This window comes from Cuculus canorus, chromosome 2 (genome assembly GCF_017976375.1).
Source record: "Cuculus canorus isolate bCucCan1 chromosome 2, bCucCan1.pri, whole genome shotgun sequence".
NCBI classification, from domain to species: domain Eukaryota; kingdom Metazoa; phylum Chordata; class Aves; order Cuculiformes; family Cuculidae; genus Cuculus; species Cuculus canorus.
In genome coordinates this window covers 82,224,192-82,249,031 of record NC_071402.1, presented here as the reverse complement: position 1 = coordinate 82,249,031, position 24,840 = coordinate 82,224,192, and the positions used below count along the sequence as shown (strand labels likewise).

General features: G+C 35.2%; 1 protein-coding gene across 2 annotated transcripts in view; it reads left to right on the top strand.

Moving 5' to 3' along the window:
- Window positions 1-24,840, top strand: part of CDH12 (cadherin 12) — a 544,062-nt gene that overhangs the window by 211,002 nt on the left and 308,220 nt on the right. Inside the window, exon 1 of one of the 2 annotated variants that reach the window (XM_054059460.1) lies at window positions 24,407-24,542. The exons of the other annotated variant lie outside the window; for it this stretch is intronic. The gene's annotated coding sequence lies outside the window, so the exon portion shown is untranslated. Of the gene's footprint in view, window positions 1-24,406; window positions 24,543-24,840 lie in introns of those variants that run through there. 2 annotated transcript variants of the gene reach the window in all.

Sequence of the window (24,840 nt, the reverse complement as noted above, 5' to 3'; positions counted from 1 at the left end):
ATAATTTTAGAACTTCCCTTCACTCCTTTAGAGCTGAAATTAAGTTTGTTTTTCAATTGCTTTGTTATAATATAATCAACAATCATCTGATCATTCATCCTTATATCCTTTCCGGATGATTCTGGAACACTGTCTCATTTTCTCCATTGGTATGGCATTCTAGATTTGATATGGGGTGTACCAAATGATATATGCATATATGAACCTCAAATGTACCCTGCTTACCAAACAATATTAACTTCTTCATAAAATGGCCTTCTCTTAGAGTCAACTTGCTACTGACTGTGTGTAGTCTGCAGTTATCAAAAATTCTTTTTTTTCCAGATAGCTGATATAAATATGCATATGTATAGAATATTGATTTTTAAATTTTCTTTTGTTTCTTTAGGACAATATGAAATATTTCAAGTCAATCATTCCTCCATTACAAATAGTTTTTGAGGTCTGTTATTGAGAACCTAGCAATCTTGTCATAGGTTGAAATAGTGCAGAGACACTAAGCACTAATGCTAGGAATAATGCTATTATTTTTATTTCAGTATTCAACACAAATGACTCTAGATACTTCAGGGAAGCGGAAAAGAGGAAAAATTGGTTTATATATTCCTGCCCATTAAAGAATGAAGGCATGAGCAATCTATATGTCCCACAACCAGGAAATCTAAGAGACAAAGACGCCATAGACGGGATGCTGTTTCTTTTATCAGAATTGTACTAATATTCACAGGAACTATCCCTTAATAATTAAAATAAAATAAGTAACCTTTCCTTCTGCTATCACAGAATGAGGAGAGCCATCAAGTGTCTTTATCTTTAAGATAAAATAATTATTGATGAAGATCAGTGAAGAAACTTGGATAGGGAAATGATTGATTCAGATCTGTAGGTCAGCTGCTGTGGTTGTTATTTTCAGACTAAAGCCATAACAATGTCTCTGTTTTAAAGATCTTATAATCTGCATTAGAATGCAAGTTTCTAGCCTGGCATGGACTCAGCCTAAGCAATTTAATTGATTGCTGGTTGTCATTTAAAATGCAGTTCTAAGATGTAGTAATGATTTCTTTTGTCCTTACAAAGATTTCTAAAGCCAGAAAAGTATCTCTAATCTTTTTATGCCATTTTTAGATGTGCGAATCTTTGCTGCTTCCCCTTCAGAACTAGAACTGTAAAAGTTTGGTTTGCTTTGCTATACTTTTATCCGTTGATTCATGCATGTCAAACATAAGCAGGTTGATTATTGATCTCCATGAGAACTTTCCATTACATATCTAATCATAAAAGTGAGTAATCTCAGTAGGACTTTTTGCCTACATAATCCAATAACGGCTACATACCAAGAAAGAACATAGCAGTTCTATTACTAACTTACCGAGAGGAAAATCAGTGTGAAACTAAATGTACTTACAGCAGATCATATTTTTTTTTTTTTAATTTAACAGTGTATCTAATCAGCCATGGCTGATTGCATGAAGAAAGGATTCTTGACTCATCTAAAGAAAGATAAAGGAGAAATAAAATACAGAGTCTACATGTTGATCTCTCTCTATGACATCAGGGATTTTAGTCAGCTATGTAGAAGGTACAACCTTGAAATGTCAAATCCACCTCACTGTCAACAAGATATTCTTCCAGTGGGCTTGTTTCTTCCTTAAATAAGAAAGTTATCATTTGAAATGTCCTTTTTTTTTTATGTTTCAGTGAATATGAAATTTAAAATTACAAACTTCAATGTGGCCAGCAGTTGACTCTACCCAAATAGGGTATGTCCACCTAGATTTGCCAGAATTAAATTGTTTTCTTGAATTGTTTTGACTTTACTAAAACTACTGACGGCCGAAATATAATAAACAGCAGTGACAAAAAGTTGCTCTACTAAAACAGTGATTTTGAAGAGAAATTTATTCTGTGGTGATATTTGCCAGATAGGTAAGAATTTGCAATGTGACATTTCTTAACACTTTCTACTTACTTTGCTAAATTCTGATATAATTAGTCTTGTTCATCTCATCTAAGGTTTGATTTGGTGACTTTGCTTAGCCTGAGAGCACTATACAATTTATTTATTTTTTTTTTAATACTTTTAGTTCTTCTGTTCTTTCACAGAAGTATCCAGGAGATTTCATTATCTGTTGCACTGTTCTAATAGGCTGTAGTGAACTGGACTAGCTGATGTGTGTTGCAAATGCAAACACCTTAAAATGGCTTCCTTTACTCTTAAAGTTCACCGAGAATGCGCAAAAAATGCTCCAGGGTAGCACTGGCAGTTTTCTTCCAAAAACTAATCCAGTAAAAATTGCTCACTGCCACTAGTCTGAAGCATTTTTAATTAAAAAAAAAAAAAAAAAAAAAAGAAAAGAAGAAGGAAGGGGAAAAAATATTAGAACTACATAGAATTGTAGATAATGGAATATGCAAGCCTAGAAGCCTAGGAGGTGTTATTGATCATAATACTGCTTGCATCAAGTTGTTTTGGCTCAGCCTGCTTCTAAAAGTGGTTGTGACACTGAGTTCTCATCTGTCTCTGTCAGTTCTCCTAATCTCATTAAGGCCCTGCCTGCAAGCTAAGAATAGGCAAAGGATGCTGCACTGCATCACTAGCTCTTTGATAGTGGGCTCTTCTTGGACTGACATAACCTGATATTGGCAGTGAACCTTCCCTGATGGAGGTAAATGGATCACAGAAAAGATCAAAATACACTGAGTATTGCAAGTTCCAGTGATGAATGCAGATGAAAGAAAAACAATTTGCAGTTTGCCATCTTTTACTTCCAATATCTTTGGCTTTTAAATATGCTTAAACTCAGAGAGAATTTTTCTGTTCTTGGAATAGACAGGTTTTAGGTGTAGATAGTTCAAAATAAGTTAGCTATTTCTTCACAAATAATAATGACCCAGAAAGACTTTTCAATTAATACACAATTGTCAGCCACAATTTCACAAATTTTGACCTCTTGCCCACAAATCTCGTAACAAATGCAGGTTTTCATTCCTGTATAAGACTTATGAGGCACATGTTCATGCAATTAAAACAAAAATGTTGACTGGAAAATATAACAGTAATTTTCTAACAAAGTATGTGTAGTTTAGCAAACTAAAGACTGAATACTTCTATATTACTGACCATCAGATACTTCCAGACTGCAGGCTTATTAATTAATTAATTAAATATTTTTTCCTGATTATTTAGTATCTGACAAATATTAACAGAAAGTAATTGTTTCATTACCTTTTTATGTAATTTCAATTGAGCTTTAAGCAAGCAAAGCTCTTTCTATGTCAACAAATATGAAATAGTGTAAATTTATGTCATGTTTGGAGTTAAATAATAAACATTAATGTAAATAAAGCTCTTAATGAATATACTGTTTGTCATTGTAATAACTCAATTGTTTCAAAATGATAAGTGAACATTACCTCCACCTAAGTGATACATGACAACTGTTACAATGACCACAGTAACCATGACTTGTAAAGGTATTACCATATCAGAGTCAAAGACTAGGAAGAAATAAGAAGGCTTGGTGGGGAATACTTATGGTGGAAAAGTATATTTTGTTATTAAACTTGAGCCAGATCATAGTAATTTTTCATTCACGTTCATATCATCCTTCATGTAAGAATAGTGGCATTTGATCTGTTTTCTGTGCATGACATCCCTTGAAAAATCAGACAGCCTATGCAAGCGTAGGGTCCACTCTCTTAGCCCAAATGAGGCATTTTTAAAAGCTAAGCATAAGTGCTGTTTTCTGATGCTAAATAAGTTGAAATGAGTAGTTTTCTGCTCACCTCACTTCAGCCAATTTCCTGAATTTCCTTCAAAAGGATTATGATCATGATTTTGTCTTATTGTACAACCATGTTTGAATATAGAGAGAAGAGATATTTTTTTTTCTTTTACCTTCTTTATATTACCCATCTCTTTTTTTTTAATACAATAGTCGGGTGAAAATGTTCATAAAAATTAATTCAAGCTCCAAAATTTAGTGGTGTCTATTTGATATCCAATTACAGGAAAAGACAAGTTAAGTTTAATTTTAGTTTGCATTTCTATATTAGGCTAGAAGGTAGTAATAACTTATTTTACAGTGGACCTCATGAGACTGTGCTATATGTATATTTTTCAGCAATAAATCTTGACACCAGGTTTATTAAACTATAATAAAAAGTGATATTTATGACATTCTATCTAAAACTTTTCTGGAGTTGAATATATGCATGATGAGCTTTGAATGCTGCTACTGCTGACAACACAGTCCACCTCTTGGAAATGTTGTCATGTGAGGAAAATTCTTAATGGCTCAGCAAAGCACTGACATAAACCCCATGTGTCAGCATCTAACCTAGTTTCCAGCTAGTCTCTTAGTGTAACTATGTCAGTAAGGAAACTTTAGAGCTTTAATGATTTCTGCCTTAGTTGTGTTCATCTTCTCATTAAAAGGAAGGACCCTCAAATTACTGCCTGGTTGATCTCTGAAAGTTCTGCCCCTAGAATGGCTGTGACCATATCATATACAACTTAAATATAATCTGTCTGGATGAACTAAGTCACTGAGTAGAAATCATCTTTCTGTGGCCTGTGAATATGGACTTGAGTGCAGATATAGACCTGAGCTCGGCATGAAGTGTAGCCATACTCCCATCAGTTTAGTTCCTTGCTGTTTACACCTGACCTCTCCATTTGGTTTGTCTGACTGGAGCACCTGAATCAAGATGCTCTTGCAGGAGCTGTAACTTCTAGTTTTAGTGAGAAAGGAAAGCAGAATTCACTTGAAGGGTGGTTCTTGGTTGTGGAACTTGTTTGTTGTTTTTGGTTTGTTTTTGTTTTGTTGTTTTTGTTTTTCCCTCAGCTCAAACAGATTTGAGCCTGTTCATTTTCAAAATAAACTTTGAAACAAAGTATCTCTTTAAATCTGTGAGACAGGGCAGGGCTGAAAGGAATAAGATCACTGACAGAAGGACTAAACGTCCCATTAAGTCAATTTGATAATTAAGAGTATAGCCTTTGATGCCTTAGACAGACAGAATATTAGTTTTGGAGCCTAAGTGGTACTATTAGATTGCTTAACAACATTTTAGTTAAACATAAGAAAAAATATTGCTAACCCTCATTTGTATTTTTTTGGTAACAATGAAGGTAAATGATATTTTAGAGAGAATGTCAAGCTGATCCTAACCCTACGAACTCTTACTGGGAGGAGTTCCACTAGCCTCTGTGATATGTTAATTTTGGTAACATAACCTAATTATACATTATTTGTATTACAATATCATTAAAATGCACACATCTCTTAAAAGGTATTTCTAAATCTGGTGCATTTCTAAGAACTGGGCATTTATTTACTGAATAATTCAAATAGTTGCTGTCAGATTATGTGTTTCCACTATATTTCAACAAAGATGAGCAAAGAATAAAGTTGTATTGCTACTGTAACAGGAGTCTTTAATAATTCCCTCCTCAATCTTGGTTACATTAGAAACAGAAGTTAAAAATACGAGGGAAAAGGCTTAGTGTCTGCATTTCTTTTATCCATCTGCTCAGCCCCTAACACTGTTTCTAGAACTCAGAGTTCAGCACATATGTAGATTTCTTCAAATTACAACATTTTAAACATTTTCTGCCTTACTGATTACCACAAGCATTAAATCCCTCATCATGAAGACTATTCTGAAAGTAATAAAACCCCTGTCATTGTGATTAGAGGACAGAGATGGTGGTATAGAAATATGTAGTGCAACATCTCCTAATGTAAACAGGAATTAATCTTTGATGTATTGAGCATATTAATCATTATCCAAATAGCAATTCCACAGTAATATAGCTGGAAGAGGCCTGAAGAAAGAATCCCATCTACTATTAGAGTGGTTATTGATTGAAGGTTAATGCATGTCTAGGAGATCACTCTACATCCTGATGGTAATCAAATAAGCGCAGAACTGAACAACTGACCAAATTGCTTGGCTAGTTGTCCATTTTACTCAATACAGGATATCAGCATTGATTGTTTAAAGTAATCCAGTGCCTAAAAAGGTTTTAAACCCAAAAAGCTGCAGCTCTGTGTCAGCTAGAAATTGTCATGTATTCACGCTTACCTACTTGAAGAAAATTGATGTTTTTTAACTTTTTCACGTTCCACCTCTGAACTTGTATTGTTTTGGGGTTTTTTTGTATTTTAAAGAAAGTCTCGTCCCTATTTTTTGCTTTTGAACAGAATGTTTTATATACTATTATATGATAATATATATTTCTATGTGATATTCATACAAAAAGAGAATTATAAGGTTGAATAAGCTCTCCTGAGGGATGGAGACATGAAGGTAGCCCAGGGAGCAGTTTCAAAGGAGAGGAAGTTTCAAGTCTTCTGAGGCTGCAGGCAAGAGCCATGGAGAGCTTCGTACGAGAAGCAAGCCAAGCAGTGAGCACACAGTACAGGAGGCACAGGCGGGCTGTTAAAATCAGTCAGCAAACGTGGAGCCAGGTTTCCAGTGTGACAAAATGTGAAATTTCATTTAAAAATGGAGGCAGACTGTGCATATACAACTGCAGCCCAGGAAAAAAAAAAAATAAAAAACTGCTGAACTGAAGGTGAGGCTGGGAGTGAGAACTTACACTGGGGACAGTGGGAAAGGTTTCCCTTTTATTTTTCTTCTGTTCTATTGGTCAGTTGGAGTTTTCCATGCTTTAAAAGTAGAAATAGAAGAGGAAGATCTGTAATTTAAGCATATAAATTAAAAGACTATGATCCCTAAGTGCTCAAGGATATTACGGGAGTTAGCACCGTATTTCAGAGCACATAAATGAAAAGCACAATTAAAGTTTGCATAAAGTATTTTGTGTAAATATGCCAGTCTAGGACCTGATGGTGTCAACTTTTCAGCTGGTATTTCCTCTGCTCTGGTATATTCTCAGTGGATTGACAATTCACTTCTCTGTTTTTGTAGCTTGAGTCTGACCTTTATTCCTCAAAGGCTAAAATGAGTTGGAGTCCAATCACCTAGAAACATCACTAGTGAATGCTTTGTGTGTTACTGTTAACAGAATGTGAAATTAATTCTTCCAGAGAAAGCAATGCATGCAAATGAGTGATTCCAAATGAATAGTTTTCTGCTGTCTTTTTGTTGTGTGGCCTGAATTTGAGCTTTTAAGCTATATTATACTAAAAACAGCGGCAACTTAGAGATGATAGCAAACATATTTTTTTTTTTTCCCCTTATCTTTTGGGGCAATAATAACTAGTCAGTATAATGTGAATTTCATTTGCTGTGTACCTTTTGATGAGTTTAATTATTGCACGAAATAATTCATAGAACACTAAATATTAGTCTGCCTGAATAAAGAAGCTATTTCTATTTGCATGATAATTAAACCTTCTCTCAAAAATGCTGATAATCAATAAACTAATAAGACTTTCTGAATGACCTAGGACTATATGTTGGTTCTCTTTGGAATTTAGATCAAACATTGCTGATAAATACAGGAGAAAATCCTTAACTGAGCTTAAGCATTCAAACAAGAGAAGAGAGAAGAAATCAGTGTAAACCAGAAATTAAAGGAAAGGGAGAAAGAAGTTCTTCTGAATGGAAGTTACTCCAACCAAGATGATTGTACAGGAGACAGAAATTCACTTTGTTCATGTCTATTGATTCAGGCATAATATATTTTCTGTCTGATTGTTTATTGAGCTATAAAAAGGTTTTCCAATGGAGAAAGTAGCCAGATTTATCCTTTAAAAAGTATCTGCATTAAACATCATCTTTTTTGTTGTCTCTTGGTCAAATATCTGATGTTAGATACCAATTTATAGGAACAGCCCGAGAGATTCCTTTGCTTTCAGATTTCCAGTAAAACAAGCTTTTCAGTTTTCTTCATAAGGGAACAACATTATAAAGATCGGAGGAGATTCCAAGGGTCAGTTTTTTTAATTTCTGAGCATATTCTCCCCGATAGATGGATATGTTTATATTTTTCTTCTTCTTTTTTTATAATTATTTATGTATATAAATTAGCAAAAAGAAAGACAGACAATTATGTTTGAAAATATTGACACTAACCCTAAACTTCATCACTCCCTTCTCCTTGCTGCATCTAGTGACTGTCTGCCAGGCCTTCAGGCTTCTTGACATAGCCTGTATTTTCACACATTTCCTTTCCCTTTCCATCATTGCCAGTTGCCCCCTCTTCCCTTCCTACTCAGGGCCGTTATGGATCTTGCTGCCTGCCCTACTTTTGTGTGAGCACACTCAAAGTAGAGAAAAGTGTTCCTCCTGCAAGTGGTTGGTTGGTTCTGGAGTTGAAAACTGAAAACAGAAGAAACTGAAAAGAAAGTCGTTGTGATGATACATAGGAACACCAAAGAAAGGACATTCTTTTATAGGTTATATTAACATACAAAATAAGATCTCCTTAGAGGAATTATTAATGTCTTTACCAATGAGATGACATTCAGTAACATAGGAATACTTCATAAACAAGTCTTGGCAAAATAGTAAATTAATTTGAAGATTTTTTTTTGTGTAATTTTAAAGGAAGTGATAGGTAGTTATTAATACAAATTTATAAGTGTTCTCTTTTCTGGAGAAAATTTCTCACATATACAGCTTTAAAACTAAGTTTCTTGTATTTTATACATGCAAGCTTCTGCCTGCTACATGTATAGTTTTTGCACAATGATGTTACTGATTTCTTAAGATACTGTAGCATGTTGTATATCAATCTAAGGGTTTGGCCATTACCTTGATGTCTGAGATACAGTTTCCTCGATTTGAATGGTGTGGCTGCTACAGCAGTGTGAATTGAGCAGATTTTAAACAAGGACATGAAGGTTCCTGTATTATTATTTTTTTTAGCACAGTGATGTTATCCTGTGGTAATTTGCTTTCTTCAGCAGGTGCAGTGCATGATAATCAGTTGAAAAAATGTATTTACTTAGGAAATGGTAAAAGTCTCTGGTAGAATACAATCAGCCCATGAAAGACATAGACATGTAAGAGCATGTCCAGAAGAGGGCTACAAAAATGATCAGAGGGGTGAAACTCCCATCCTATGAAGAAAGGCAGAGAGACTAGAAGTTGTGCAGAAGGAGCAGGCTGCCCAAAGAGGTGGTAGATGCCCCATCACTGGAAACATTCAAGGTCAGACTAGATGGAGCTCTGAGCAATCTGATTTGGTTGAAGATGCCTCTGCTCATTGCAGTGGGATTGGGCTAGATTACCTTTGAAGATCCCTTCCAACTTGAATTATTTTATCATTCTAGGACATAAGAACATCTTTTCAATAGATAAAATTCTTTTCTCTGAGTAGCACTTCTCTTGCACATGCCTTCTGCAGAGACAGAGCTCTGGGATGAGGGAATTGTAATTTACAGACACAGTATGAACAGAGAACAAACACCCTAGGACCTATGAGACAGAAGAGAGAATCTTTGCCCCATAAATTGTCTTGCCAAATTTGAGACTGAACAAATTTTAACCTCTCTTACAATGAGATAAACTGGTCCTGCTTCAAAGACAGTTTTGAAAGTGACCATTTATTATATATAAAGAGCTCTCTAATACATCACCTCTTCTGCATCTTCTGTATATTACAAAGGCATCGGTCATAATCCCAGTAGCTGAGGCAATTGTTGCCAAGGGGAAAATTATGAGTAGATAATGAGTCAGTGTATCCACAGCGCACATACTGCATACATACTGTGTTGTCTTAGGACAAAGTGGTTGTGCAAAGACTAAAAAAGGAATTAGACTCAAAATATGATAAATACTATTTGTGTTCTGGCTTTTCTTAGCCATATGCCCTGTTGGTAAGATTAAAAGCATTACAGAAATATCCATAGATTTTTATTTAGTTATTACATAACAGTCGTTAGACAGCAAAACAGAATGGGGAAAAAAAATGGAAAACAAAAAAAACCTTCTTTTAAAATATATTTTGTCTTTTCTCCTTCTTTTTGAGTTTTAATTGTTAAAACATCCTTTAACCATGATTCTCTTTCACTTACATTATCACTAATTTTATTATTGCTATGGTCTTCAGATTTTATTTTTACAAAAATAAAGCTTTTAGTAGTTCACGGAAGAAATGCACCAAGACCGTGTACTGCACTATTAAAGAATATCTGAGGGGAAAAAGGAGATATTATAATGCATATCACACTACAGGCATGCTTATATAGAAAACTGGTAGGACATAGAAAGACTCGAGAAACTTTATTTCTCATTGAAGTTAGCTGTATTTTAGCAGGAGGTTAGATGACTTCTCTTCCAACTCATATTTTTCTCTGGAAAAGCCTAAATTATGTTTATGGGGATCGTATTAATGTATTTATGATGTTTTACACCAGAAAGTAAAAAGTTCCTTTTGCTACATCTCCCTTTGTCTTTAAACAATATTCATGATCTCCTTGCTGTAAATTCCCTACTGGGTATAATGGCATTTTGCTCTTAGAATCCTCATGTCAAGATCCTCTTCCCAAACCTAAATCTGCAAGACTTCTGAAGACACAAATGAGTAAACATGTAAGTCTTGATAGGATTCCTGATTTTGCATAAAGTAAGAGAATATTTAGAGGCCACATTTAAAAAACATTGAAGTTGGTGGGAGTCATTCAGCTGATTTGGAACATGCAGTCAGTAAGTGTTTTGCTAGATTTTTACAGTGTTGTCTACCTCTATGAAATCCTTCAGAAGTCTTATGGTTCCTATTGCTTCTGCTTTCCTCAACTGGTTAGAAAAGGAAAAGAAACCTGGAAGCCTGTGGAGGGTGTTCAGTTTCTTGAAACAATACCTGTTCATTAGACTAATTTTCTGTGTTCCACAAATTTTCTGTGTTCTCTCTACATGATTTCTGATACAATCAGAAGAGAATAATAGTACTGAATGAATGTGAATGTCTGGAAAGCCACCTGTAAATGTTAACACTAAACTTGTCCTTGCCTTAGTTAGATTATTCTTCTTTACTACTGTGCTTGGAATTCCTCTCACTGCTCAACATTACTTTGTCTGTACTATATTGTTTTCTGTTAACAGTACCACAGAATAAATGGCACAGAGACCTTTAGTGAAACTACCTCTTAGAATCTCAAAATGGGAATAACATCTCACAGCCCATCGTTTACAATTTTTGTCTTGCTGTATTAATGAGTCTCAGACGACATTAATGCACATGGAGGACATGGGTCTTAAATGCCCAAGTGTAGCATAAAGGAAACAGACATTTGTTTGTGTCTTAGAGGCTCACTGGACCTTTACGCGTATAAAGTTGGCTATAAATTGACAAGCAACCTTGTTTGCCTTCAGGCTGTCTGAAATCTGTGAGGAGTTTGTAGTGTTTGGGGAGAAAATATACTTTAATGGATTTTGATTTGTTTAAAATCCAGCAGTCGTACTGTGTTCTGAGTACATACTCTGTCTTGTTATTGTATGCAAGATGAACTTAAGCCACTTTTCATAGCAAGTCAACCACACTTTTACATTGCTCAATATTGACCAGTTTACATTAAACAGCTATCAGTATGTTTTATCTAATAAATTACTATGCAAAACCTTTGCCAAAAGTGATAAAACTTGAAATACTAATGTCTTTCTCTTACATTAATTTCTGCCTTTGCCCTACTTCTCCATACACAGAGAGAGGTTTCTGAAGTTGTTTAAGTATAAGCTAAATAATGTTTGAGTACAAGAGTACAAGGAATCTCAAATAGTCTATCATCATTGTTTCTTCTGGAAAACAGGAAAAAATATACTGTAAAAAGGAGATTGAGGGACTTGTGTGTTCAGATAAATACTATAGTATAATCCTCAAATAGCCTGCAGTTGTTGACAAGCTTCTTCCTTAGGATTTAGCATTGTTTAGTTGTCATGCAGAATTAAGTTAACAAGCACCATCTAGACAGAAAAGTGTCTTTTCAATGCTGATGCTTTCATGTATCAGCTTCCCCTTTCTTTTTTTTTTTCTTCCCTTTCAGACAACTTTCTGCACCGTTGTCCTCTGCCAAAAGCAAATCAGAAGTGATTTCAATTGAAAATAAAACTGATGGCATACAAGCACTAGAGGATTCAGTAGTAGATTTTTCCCATTCAGGTGATTATCACCTGTCCATCAGAACGAATCTTTCCCTGTTTTTATAGGGAGGTGCCTCTGTTAGTTGCACAGGGCATTAGAGTGGGATACACTTCTGTTGATGTTCTCCTGGGCTGTGGACAAGTCACTTCCTCAGTATTCTAAATTGCAGATATAATTACATTGAAATTCCTTTTTTGAAATCAATAAATAGAAAGTGTTATTATTAGATTTTAATCTTAAAACTCCTTGAAAAGAGTGTCATATTGAGTGTACTGTATTAAAAAGTCTGGGTATTTTTGGGAAACTGTTACAGCATTTTATCTGAATTTTAGTAAAGTAGGTAGACAGAATGATTGCAGATAAAAGAAGATGATTATTTAAATTTTTCTGTCTTTTCTTCCATTGAAAAAATCTAGCTAAATTTGGAAATCAAGTAAGACTGCAATGATCATCAACATTTATAAAACAGGCCTCCTGTGCATTACAGCTGGAGTACTAACAATGAGACTTTTGAAAGTTCTCTTTCACATTATATTTAAGGCACTGCCTTGTAACTTGATTAGATTGGCTCGGGCTCTACTGGAGACATTTTGTATGAATTTTGCAAGCTGTTTGGTTAATCTTTGCCTGTGTTGCACCTTTTATATCTGTAAAATAATGACAAAGATGATTATTTTTTATATTTATTTTATGAACTTTATACTGCAGCACACAGTGCTTGTAAATAAGAGATATGCTTGTGAAAGACATTCTTCTGAAGTGTAATGGTGCAAGTGAAAATATTCATAAGATATTAGGAACCTATTTTCTGCCAGATCATGAGGCAGGGGTGATTGTAAAAGACTTCTTCCTGAAAAAAAGCAGTCATAAAGAAATAAAGCATAAAATATATTTTACAAGTTTCAGAAAGCTTTTCCTCTTTAGAGAGATTTTTGTGGAAAGCTTCACATATTGTATTTAATCTATGCAGCTTATCTGTCATTAATTGAGATGTAGAAGTGGGGAATATCAGGTTGCCCCGTAACTAATTCCAGCTATCTGTGCATTTTGCTCTAGGAAAATTTCTCCATAACCATGAATTCTTAAGCAATTTACATGGAAGAACAGGAACTGTTTTTAGAACAAAAATAATTCCTGTTGTGAATGTCCTTTAGACTACTACTAAAGAAACTTCAAAAAGAATTACCCCTGAGTCTTTGCTGCTGGCCTTAATGTTGTCGTAGATCAGTGTAGATGAGAACTATGAATATTTTCTAGGCTGAGATGAAGAATATCAATACAACATCAATCTAAACTACTGCTCTATCTTCAAAATGCTACAATGGCTAGAAGAAAACAAAAATGTTTACTTTGTGCTGGATTGCTGGGAAAGACATACTGAAAACTAACAATGAATAAAAAATATAGATGCAGGATAATCACAGTATCTCCACATGAATTCACAGTAATGTGTTTGACTAAGTAACAACAAGAAGGGGTTCGCTTGTAAGAGCAAACAGTGTTTATGCAAGTGAACACGTACACTATTTAGTATACATCCCATCATATAAAAAGGAGAAGAGGTTTGTGTATTGTTTCTTTTGTATACCTCGTCGTCTTTGTACTTTCTCTGAAGTTAGTTTGCAAATTTCCTTTTAAAAGACTGGCATTTGCCTTTTAATATGTACTAAGAGTTTGACTTCCTAATGCATTAGACAGTTTTAAGTTATTGTAATACTAGTGACACCAGTGGTGGTGGTGCCTCTGAGAAAGTGGAAGAACTCAGTAGTTACTGAGACTTTAAAGGTTTTACTTTGAACTCTGTCCAGCTTGAACTGTATGTGGTAAGAATGTGAAGGAAGAACAGGCCCTCAAAATTCAACAAGGATAGATGGGGTAGCAGCCACTTCCCACATTTTGCATTCTACTAATGAGATCAATGGCTTTTTCCCAATTCAAATGAGCACAGTCACAATTAGTCCTTATTATCCAGAGAAAAAACAAATGGTGAATCATAGGTTCATATTCTAGAGTGCTTGTTATATAATACCTATTGAATTTCATTTGCAAGCTTCATGCATATATTTGTTATGATAAAATCTGATTACTCGATTTCTTCTATAGTCTTTGAAGGTGCTATGCCAGCCATTCCTAAAGTTTGCAAGCATATTGTTTTTGACAGTCAGGAGAGTTTGAGATTTCTGTATTAATTACTCTGTTTACATAGAAATGAGCTCTATATCATTTGTGTATTCCTATTATACATATTTTAGAAATTAGAGAGTAATTACAGCAATTGCTTAAGCTGCATGTGGTGTCTAATTTAATTTAATAAGATGCAGCCACATCATTTTTCACATATCCTAAAACTAGATGTGTGAGGCAGTGAAGTCATAACGAACTGTTAAAACAGTATACATAGAGTTCTAAAAACGTTATCAATTTACTTAATGGTAAATATTTATACAGTTAAGGAATATTAGTATGTTTGTCTATGTACATAATGTGCAAAATATATGAAAAATTGCTACTCCTTCCTTTGTTACTATATACCAAAAAAAAATGCATATTACCTCTTTGTTCTGCATAGGTCAAAGCCTTTACCAGGTTTAGTTTGGTAATATTAGCTATAGTCTGTGGTAACGCATTTTAGTAAGCCAGAAGGGATGGCCATTTATCAGTCTTGACAAGTAGTGGCTGAATAACAACTTTTCTGTAATGCAGACGCTTTCCTGACTGTTTAAGTGCTGATGGTTTGAACATTACAGCTCACCAAATTTTAATTGATTTGAGGTTCATTGATTCATTGACCTCTAAGTAAGTGCCAGAACACTCTGTGGTTTTATTTTCTTTTAGTTGTCTCTCCAGATGGACTAACGATCAAGTATTTAATCCCTTAATGTCCTGTAGGTACCCGAGAAATGTACATCCTGTTCAAATATGTAAAGTCCTTCTCTTAGTTAGAGACACATGATCTATACACCCAAGAATACTAGTTTTAGTTTTGTGTTACATGAAGCATAAATATTGCTTAGCGAGGGAAGTACTTCAGTAATGACATGTAACTTTCCTCTAAGCTCTGTTATATGGCTCAGGAGCATAAATTCTATGTAAAATTATCTTTTTACATTGGAGTAATAAGGTTTTTTCTGGAGGTTTCTAGAACTTATTCCACCCATGAGACACCTCAGAGCCACTAAAAGGCATGTAAGCAATAAGTGAGGGGACTATAAACTGCCATTTCTTTCACCTAGACTGTCAGGAGACAGACTTTGTTGCGAAAGAAACCACGTAATGGAAGTATGAACAAATAGTTTAAATTTTGTTTTGTATCTGCACAGAAGAGGTGATACAGATGGAACTTTAGAGTTTGATAGAAGAAACAGATTCACATAGGAATAGATATGAAGTACATATCATATTATGGCTTTTCATAGCTACTTTCTGGAGAACAGTGCAATCTTGTCTTCTTCTCCGTATGCATTTACATTTACACAGATGAGCCATTTACACTGAAAACTCTTAAATTGACATGTTAAAAATGGCTAAAATGGTGAGTGCCTTTCATTAAAAAACCCTGTAAATTAGGCATTTTACTGCTATGATGTCAAAACCTTTTTCCAGCTGCAGTAAAGCATTGCTTTCTGAACAAAACTACTTTAGCTATTTCTGTCTGCCCTACCAGTTACTCACACTGCTTAGTGAGTTAATGTTTGCATTAATGACATTTGTCATTAATGAAGCCAAACAATACATGTATGTGTGCATAAATATATATATGATGAAATAAGCAAGCTGTAATAAGTTCGCTACTGCCTGCAAGTTGAAATATATGCATTTCAGTGATGAGAAAAGGCTCCTTATGTTCTTCCTTTCCTGTGCATTAACGTACTTTGTTTTGAATTTTAGTGCTGCTTTAAATTGCAACACACTGAATGCAAGTGTGCTGAGGAAAACATTCACATTTGGTATACAAAACATTGTATACCAAAATTCACATAGGACTGGAGTGGTTAAACAGTGTGTTATGGTACAACAAGTTATGATTAAAGCATGTTTTATGTGTATCCACCACTGCAGAAAGGGCCAGGACAGGCAGTTTCATCATTCCTGCTTCTTTAGCAAGTGGCTTAAGCTTGAATTGAATCTCTGAAAAGTGGAGTTGACTCTTTAGGTAGGTAAATAAAGTATGTTAAAAAGATAGAGTGGTGTTCAGTTACATAAACAAGGGTACTTTACAGTTACTCAGTTTCAGAAGGAAAAACCCTTGTAGTAATGAATACTTTTTCTGTGTACTATATGAAATCTGAACTCCAGTGGGAAGGAATTTCTGATAAATTCTTCTTTACCTTTATACTCACTTTGTGCTGTAGACTCTAAAATGGCATGGAGCTTAGTTATGCTAGAAGATTATTTCCTATCTATAGTTTGTGCTATTACACACTATGTTTTAAATTTATGTGAGACAGTTGTCACAGTAACATAAGTCTGGGTTAATATTGGGCTTATGCATGTCTTTTGCTATCCTAGCTGTGATTTTATCTCACATATAATGATACTATATTAACCTGTAGGTATTCTATTCTGCTTAAAACTTGTATATAAGTATATATGTGTGTACTATATATGTTATATGTATATGTGTATATCATACACAAATATGTACTGTTTATATTTTTTGTGTACATATATATGCATAGGTATAACAATATTCATTCTTATTTTAGAGACACATTATTATTCACAATGGGACACCAGTTCCTTATGCAGGCAAATTTTTACTGAGTGAAGTCTGACTTACTGAGATTTTACTCTGAAGATTTTCATACATATTTAGACAAATACTATTGTACTTCCTTAAGCTTCTTTAAAAAATCTAAGTCAGTGACCAAATGATAGAATGAGAACAAATTTAAGGTTGTTGTCTAAGTGTTATTCCTTTTTATATATTTGAAATTATTTTCTTCAGTTCTTGAGAAAGCAGATTGTCTAAGTTAGTTTCATATGCTAGAAGTTCATAAGAGGAATCATTAACACTTTATTTTGAGAAAGATGATGACACCAAATTCAGATTTTCCAACAGAGATGCTACCCTGTGATATTACTGTAGCTGATTTAATGAGCTCCAACACTATTTTTCATGCCAAGAGTTCAGATTCTGTTTCATCTGTGAAAGCTGGTACTGTGTGTAACAAATGAAGCACTGTAAATAAATCTCATACCTCAGGTTTTCTTTTGGTGATAGTAATATCAAATATTGCCCTAAGAGGAATACCAGGTCAAGTCTTAGCAGCTGATATGAAAGGTCTCCTTTGCATGGCCTTTCAGAAGTTGGTAGATTTCTTACAGATTTTTATACACCTATATTTTATAAGCCAAACTGTTAACATGTACGGGGGAAAAAAGAGAGAATTTAGTCTACTGCCTTAAAATAAAGTTGCAAGACTAAGATTTCTTTTCTTCCAAACTGCAACTGGTCCAAAAAAAATTGTACTTTACCCTTAGGGAATTTAGAAAAAAAAAATCCCTAAAATCAAAAGGCATTACGGTCTCACAGAAATAAAATTTGGCAAAGTTTTATGTGTGATGATAACTCCTAGAATTTCTTCATTTATAACTAAATCTTATTCCCATGGTGAATCATGCATCATGTAGGATTTAAAAAGAAGCAGTGAGGTTTCCTCTCACCAGACTGTGCCTCAGGAAGTAGATGTACATTCATAAAAGCACTTCCTTCTCTTCCCTTGACGTACCTTGCCAGTGGGATGAGATCCTTACTGCACAACCTTTTGATTAACTACTTAATTCTGAAGCCCTTTTGAGGATGTCTTTATTCATTTGCAGATTTCAAATACAGAACCTGAGCCCTTCTTCTGCACTATTCCTCCTTCAGTTTGTCTTTTTGGGGTCAGGCTGTTCTTTTCCATGACACTGCGAAGAGATTTTTCACAGGCAAACTGGCTACTCTATCTCTGTAGTTTTATCAAAGATAAGAATACAGGGCAAACAGGCTGTGATTTTCACTTGATGGTTTTAGCTGTCTTGAGGTCTCGGTGAATTATTTAGATACTGTTCATTTAGCTGGGAAACTTTTTTCATGTCCCTGTTTGTAAATTAGATATTTCTACAGAACTATACATGAGGTGTTAACAGTTGTGCTGCTTATTTAGTAACCTCCACTTACTTGATAACGCAGGCAGAAAATCCTTGTCTTTGAATTACTTGAACACACAGTCAAAACGAAGTTCTAAAAAAAGTACCCTCTTGGAGCCAGATTTATCCTGTGTTGTTTGTTAGTGAAAAGAGGAAGGGAAGCTGACTAAGTTCTCCTCAGAACTCTTTTATTTGCATCTACAGCCTAATTCATTGGTACAAATAAAAAATTTCTTGTGTATCTAGCAATAGAAAACTGCAGTTACACCAGTAGCTGGTCAGAGACCCTTCCCCAACCTTTCCATCCAAAGGGCCATTTGGACTTTACAAGAGAAAAATTCTAGTGATGATACAGAAGCACTTCAGAACACAATTGGCTAGCACTTTTCTGACATGCTTTTTTTTTATTTAAATATGAAGATGTCTCTGTGCAATATGGTACTGTTACGGGCCTGAGACATCTGTGCAGGAAGTAGGAGAGGAGCTGAACTTACTAGCTGTAAAGTATATCAGAACATTAAGGTTCCCAGATTAAATTGCTACTCCCTCCATGCTAACTGAGTAGTGTAAAAAAGCCAATTATGAGCAAACTGATCCTTTACAGGTCCTCCATGACACAGGTATATCTTCTGTTGATTCTCTGAGCTTGGTGTTAGCATTGATCTTGCATTTTATCATTGACATACAATGAGCCCTGTCTTGGTTTTGGCTGGGAGAGAGTTAATTTTCTACATAGCAGCTGGTATAGTGCTGTGTTTTAGATTTAGTAGGAGAATAATGTTGATAACACACTGATATTTTAGTTGTTGCTGGGCTGTGCTTACAGTAAGTCAAGGATTTTGAGCTTCTTGTACTGCCCTACCAGCAAGGAGGCTGGGGATGCACAAGAAGGTGGGAGGGTATTGTGAAAGAGTTTTTTAGATAAAACTATTTAGATAAAAGTGTGAATTAGATGGTAAGGCCTCTTTATTACTTACTTCAGGGAGGAAACATAAAGAGGGAAAATCAGGTTATAATTGATTTGGAGTGATTTACACAGGGACTGGGAATGCAAAAAAAAAATAAAGGAGACACTCTCATCAAGTCATAAGGTTCAGTATGGACCACCTTGCTTTCTAAACTCCTTCTCAGAGAGAAGTCTAGGTGTAGCTAGACTAGAATCCTAGTTCTGGGTCTTGGCAACGGTTTATAGCTAAGGGATTAAGAATGTATGGATTATATGTGTTTGCAGCTGAAGAATTATATGTGCACACCTGATTCCCTAAACCACTTAGCTAAGATTTCAAAGTTTCATTGTGCTTTTCCACTTCAGTCACGTTTCATCCAAGCATCCTGCTGACTCTGCTAGGGTTCAGTTTCTCTGAAGTCTGAATCTGAGGTTTCAAAAAGCAGACTCTCAGGGATCAGATTTCATAAAATAAATAATTTAAAGAGCAATACAGCAGCATGGTCAGCTCCAGAAAGAGGGCTGGCATTAAAACTAAGAAATCCCTGGGCGATTATACCTTTAAACTATTTACCCGCTCCTCATGCAATGGTTTGGTCGAGTAGTAATATTTGGTTTTGGGGTCTTTTTATTTCTCATTTCTCATTTTATTCCTTGACTGTCTTTCAGACAGATTGTTACATTGTCTAGTTGCATCTGTTGTTGACTGTATGTATCCTTGAAATCTCTGTAGCTTCTGTTTTTCATTAACCCTCGAAGCCAGGTTTTGACAAAATAGGTTGTACATTTTGGGCAAGTTTTAAGTGGAAAATCAAGGCTTGTGGCCTATTGTTTCAGCAAGTAATGCTAAGAAAGCTAAAAAAACAACATACTGAACCATACAGTATTATAAAGCTAAGTGATTTATTTTATTTTAAAACTTACTTATTTATGCTAAACAACTAACCCCTGCTAAAGAGAGTTGTCTGCCATGCAATCCAGCTGCTGTCCAGGAAAGATTCAAATGGGGCTCACTAGTAATCTATTGTTGGTAAAAAATCTCATTGCTTTGAGGGGTACCCTTGAAAGGTGTTCCCCTCTGCAGCCACGCTGCCTAGCAGGTCGAGCTCAAAGAAGGATTATTTATGCAGTTGTATTTATGAGACAATGTTGTTAGCTCATAGTGAAATTGCCTACAATAGGAGAGGTATGCACAAGTCTCCTAATACATCCACAACTTATTGGTGCTCACTGTGTTGCTTTGCTCCCTGAGGGTTTCCTAGAGTAGTTCTTGGCCCAGCCATGGCTCAGGCCTTTTCCTCCTTTGGAGCCTAAACCAAACTGCTGCTGGTGGTGTGTGGGAAGGGAATTGAGTGCATCCATCACAGATAGGACACAGCCAGGACAGCTGACCCAAATTGGCCAAAGAGATATTCCATACCATGAGACATCATGCTGAACAATAAAACTGGAGGGACCTGGCCAGGGGGCTGCAACTTCTGCGCAGGGATGGGGTGGGCATTGGTCAGCAGATGGTGAGCAATTGTATTGCGTAACACTTGTTTTGTATATATTTTTTTTTAAATCATCATAATTATTATTATTATTATTATTTTCCCTTCCTTTTCTGTCCTATTAAACTCTCTTCATCTCAATACACAAGTTTTACCTTTTTTCTGATTCTCTCCTCAATTCCAAAATAAGCGAATGGCTACATGGAGTTTAGCTGCCTGCCAGATTGCACTACAACAAACCCCTGCAGAGTATAAAAGGGGATATTTTTAAGGTTTTAATTAGCTAGTGAGGTTTGATAAACTTTTCTTTAAAAATTAGTGACAAATAATCCAATCTGATCTCTCTGAATTCAATAATTTCTTCTCTGAAGTGTCTGTCAAAGCAGAGGAAGGTTTACACAGTTGGGGGTGTTTCCTGAAGTTAGCTTGTGCTAGACCTAACTCTCTGCTAAGAAAATAACACATTAGTTTAGCTAACATGACTCAAGTAGGCTTCTTTGCTCTCCTCCATTTTGAAGTGGAATGACCAGCTACTCTAAACCACACACAGAGCCATTCCTAGTTCCTGATTTTATAAATAATACTTATGGTGTTAGGATTTAAAATCCTACTTGGTAAAGTTGGAACTAACACAGACAAAATAAAGAAGCAGTAGCAAATAACAAAGTTATAGTAGATAAATAGATTTTAAAAATCAAGAAGTGAATAAAAAAGCTTTGTTTAGTCAAAAGTCTGTAAAGTGAGAAAAAATTAGTTTCACAAGAATATAATGTCTGGGATGAGACAGTTCCACTGAAAATAGTCCTATCAGGCAGCAGCCTTACTCACTCTATCTTTAGCTGAATATAACATTGAATGTAAGCCTCCCCAGCTGAGGTGACAGCTTGACTTTGGTTGGGTAGACACCTTATATTTCTACCGCAATTTTTTTCTCACTGTTCAGCTACACACCCAGAGAGAAATTTTTGAAAAGTAAAGAACAAATCATAAGGATTCTTGACTATAGAGGTTAGGTTTGTTTTTATACTCTCAAGAAAATGCTAGGAAGATGCAAATGCTTACAAAAATAATTACTGGTTGGTAGAAAAGATGCAGTTTTCATTTCTTTGTGTGAGCTACCTTCTCTCTTTTCTCTTTTGAGGTGCTCTGTATTTCAGAGAAATATGAGACTAATGGAGAGCAGGACAAGGTTAGACATTGGCATAAAGGGCCACTGTTGTCATAGATCAGCAGATCAGAAGAACTAGAATTAAGACCACACAGGAAGAATTGTTAAACTTTGCTGCCCTCTTTCCCCTTTACCTAAACTAATCATAGAATCAGTCTTTATTATTTTAATATTTTTATAAGGATCACTACAGGCAGTAAAATCTTGGGCTTTAGCTTGTCAATTTGACAATTTTCAGCTGTAGATGTACATGAAAAATTGAACTACTGCTGCTGTGGAAAATCTGTATTAATTGGCAGTAGTTTCACGAAAATATATACAAAGTTAGTTCTCTGCTGAGTACCAGATATGTATGTTAATTAATCTTGGATGTTTGCTGTGTTGTTTTTTTTGCTGGTTTTGTTTTTTTTTTTTTTCATACATTTCTATTACTATTTCTATTTCTATGACTATTAACATATTTTTTTTTACCATTTTCTTTTTCATGTCCTTATTTTTATGGAAGAAGAGCTGTTAGCATTTTAAAAAGTGGCAAAAAATAATTACAAGAAATGCAATTTCTTGTAGATAATTTCTGTTTTGTTATGTTGTCATTGTTTATTTAAAGAGACTAGAAGAACTAATATTATTCTACATTAAATATAATGGAACTGATAAGTATACAACATTTATTACAGCACTTGGTGGTATAGGAAAAGCAGTTACAAAGTAGAAGGCACATGTAATGCAGGATCACTCCAGAATTAGACCAGGAGATTGGAAATCATCGTTTCTATGCTGTGATCCTTGTCATAGTCACTTAAACTTGCTTAATTCTTCAAGTCAACAAACTTTGTTAATATATGTTATAAAAAAATACTTTGCTAGTTTACTGACTATTGAGAGTCCTATATAATTATTTGAGATCTTAAGATGAAAGTCTTCTCCTCTCCCACCAAGTTCAGGAGAAGCCTCATTCTCTCTTTCAAAAGTGGTTAGTGAATATTTTTGTGGTTTTTTTTTCACATGCCTTGAAGAAGTCCAGTTTTCATGGAAGACATTTATTCATATTTCTATGAATAGTACTTTGTATAAATTTTGCACATGTTCCTGAATCAACAAGGATTCTTTGGTCAAATGATCTGTTAAAAGAAACATTTTGTCCCCTATGCCTCTGTCTTTCACACTCTGCAACACTAAAGTTGCACTGTTCACAATTTTGTATACTGATGGATAGGTCAGCCAGCCTGGTGTGGATTAGACACGTAGGATGGTATGCACGATTTTGGAGGGCAAACCAGCTTCCAATTAGCAAGAAAGCTGTTAAAAACATGAAAGATGGCCGGAAAATAGATGTTCTTATTGGAAGACAGTGGGAAAACCACATGCATCTATCAATGCATTTCTTTTGTCTGAATTATAGTGCATGATGTGTTCTTTGACCTGTTCAGTTTGTTCATTTGGGTGTAATGGTCATTTTCTCTTTACTGCATTCAACAAAGGTAATCTGCAAAGGCCAGGAAGATAAATATTATATATTGCATTCCTAGTAATGGATTCAGATGAAAATGACAAAAATGGATACAGGCTTTACAGCTTCTGACAAGAAAGGAGCTTTGCATTGTCCTTGTTAGTGATTTGGGTAGAAGGCTGCTCTCACTTTGACTGTCAAGTCAAAGTGGAACTCAAAAAATGAGAATATCTCTGATAAAGTCTGTCTGCATGACATAGTCTGCTGGACGTAGAGTGGATAATCAAGTTGCATCACAAAATTCATGTTCATGTTGGATATATTCAAGAGAGTGCAGGAAATTTTTACTGTATCTGAGACTTTGGAGGGGAGAATCTAAACATTTAAAAATTTGATATTAATTAAAATCTTGAAGTCTTTATTTAGTGGTTTCGAATTTAATCAAGATTTACTTGGATTTTTTCCCAAATGAAAACTAGAGGAAAGAACATCACCTGATATAAATTGGCATAGCTCCACTGAAGTCAGACAGACTTGGTGTTTGAAGCAGTTTAGGAGATGACTGCTGTTTTCAGAATGGAGGCTGGTCCTTGTTCTTACCACTTTTCTGGGTTAATTTTTTTTTTTTTTTAAATTTATATCTTTTAATCTTCACAGGATTTCCAAGCATTAAATAAAGCTTACTCCTTTAAGTATTTTGGAGTGTATTGGTTAGAAGTATGCAGATATATCACCCTGTGTATTGGAACTGGAATGCCAAACTCATTTTTTACCTAAACTACTTTGTGGTCAAAGGGGAGAGAGGACTGCAATTTTCTGTGCAGATGGCAGACGTACTGTGTAGAGGAGTCTAGTGTATCTATTAATCTCATCCAGAGAAGCAAACAGTAAAGAAGTTCAATTCTGTGACAGCCTAACCATTAACGGCATCCCAAACTTGATTTTATTTCTTCACTTTTTCGGCTTGAAAATACTGTGGGTGAGATTTATGATGTCATTGTCGTCTCTGCCTTTCCTCTGTCTCATCTGTATTCTTTACAGAGCCTATAAACATGGGCTGTCAGCAAGCTAAACCTGTCAGATTTCCACTTCCCCCCTCCTCCGTCTGCTACTATGCTGACTGAGAAACAGCCCTGCACGCTGCACCCTCACTATGATTCTCATCATCACATCTCATTCATCACTGTGACTCCAAACTCAGCTCAACGCATTAGAAAAAAGGTCAGGGATATGAAAGGAAAAACGAAATAAACAACTACCCAGCGGAAGTGGTTGAGCTACAGGAGACGCGGGAGGTAAGATCTGAGCCAATTTCTCTGCCAGCAGCTGTACTGGGCATAAAGTACTTGCTATACAAGTTCTAAGTGTTTAGAGCTGGAGGATTGTGTAGGGTTTTCCTGCAGCTCCTGGTTTATTTCCTAGCACAGAAGAGTAGTGAACAGATAGAAAATCTTAGTTAAAGACAGAAAGGTTATAAAACTTTTTATAACTGGAATAAAGATGACGGATTGGTTGCTGAGTGACTAGAAACCTGATAGCATGCAACATTTGGACTCGAGAGTTCAATAAACATCCTCACAGTAATGAAAGAAC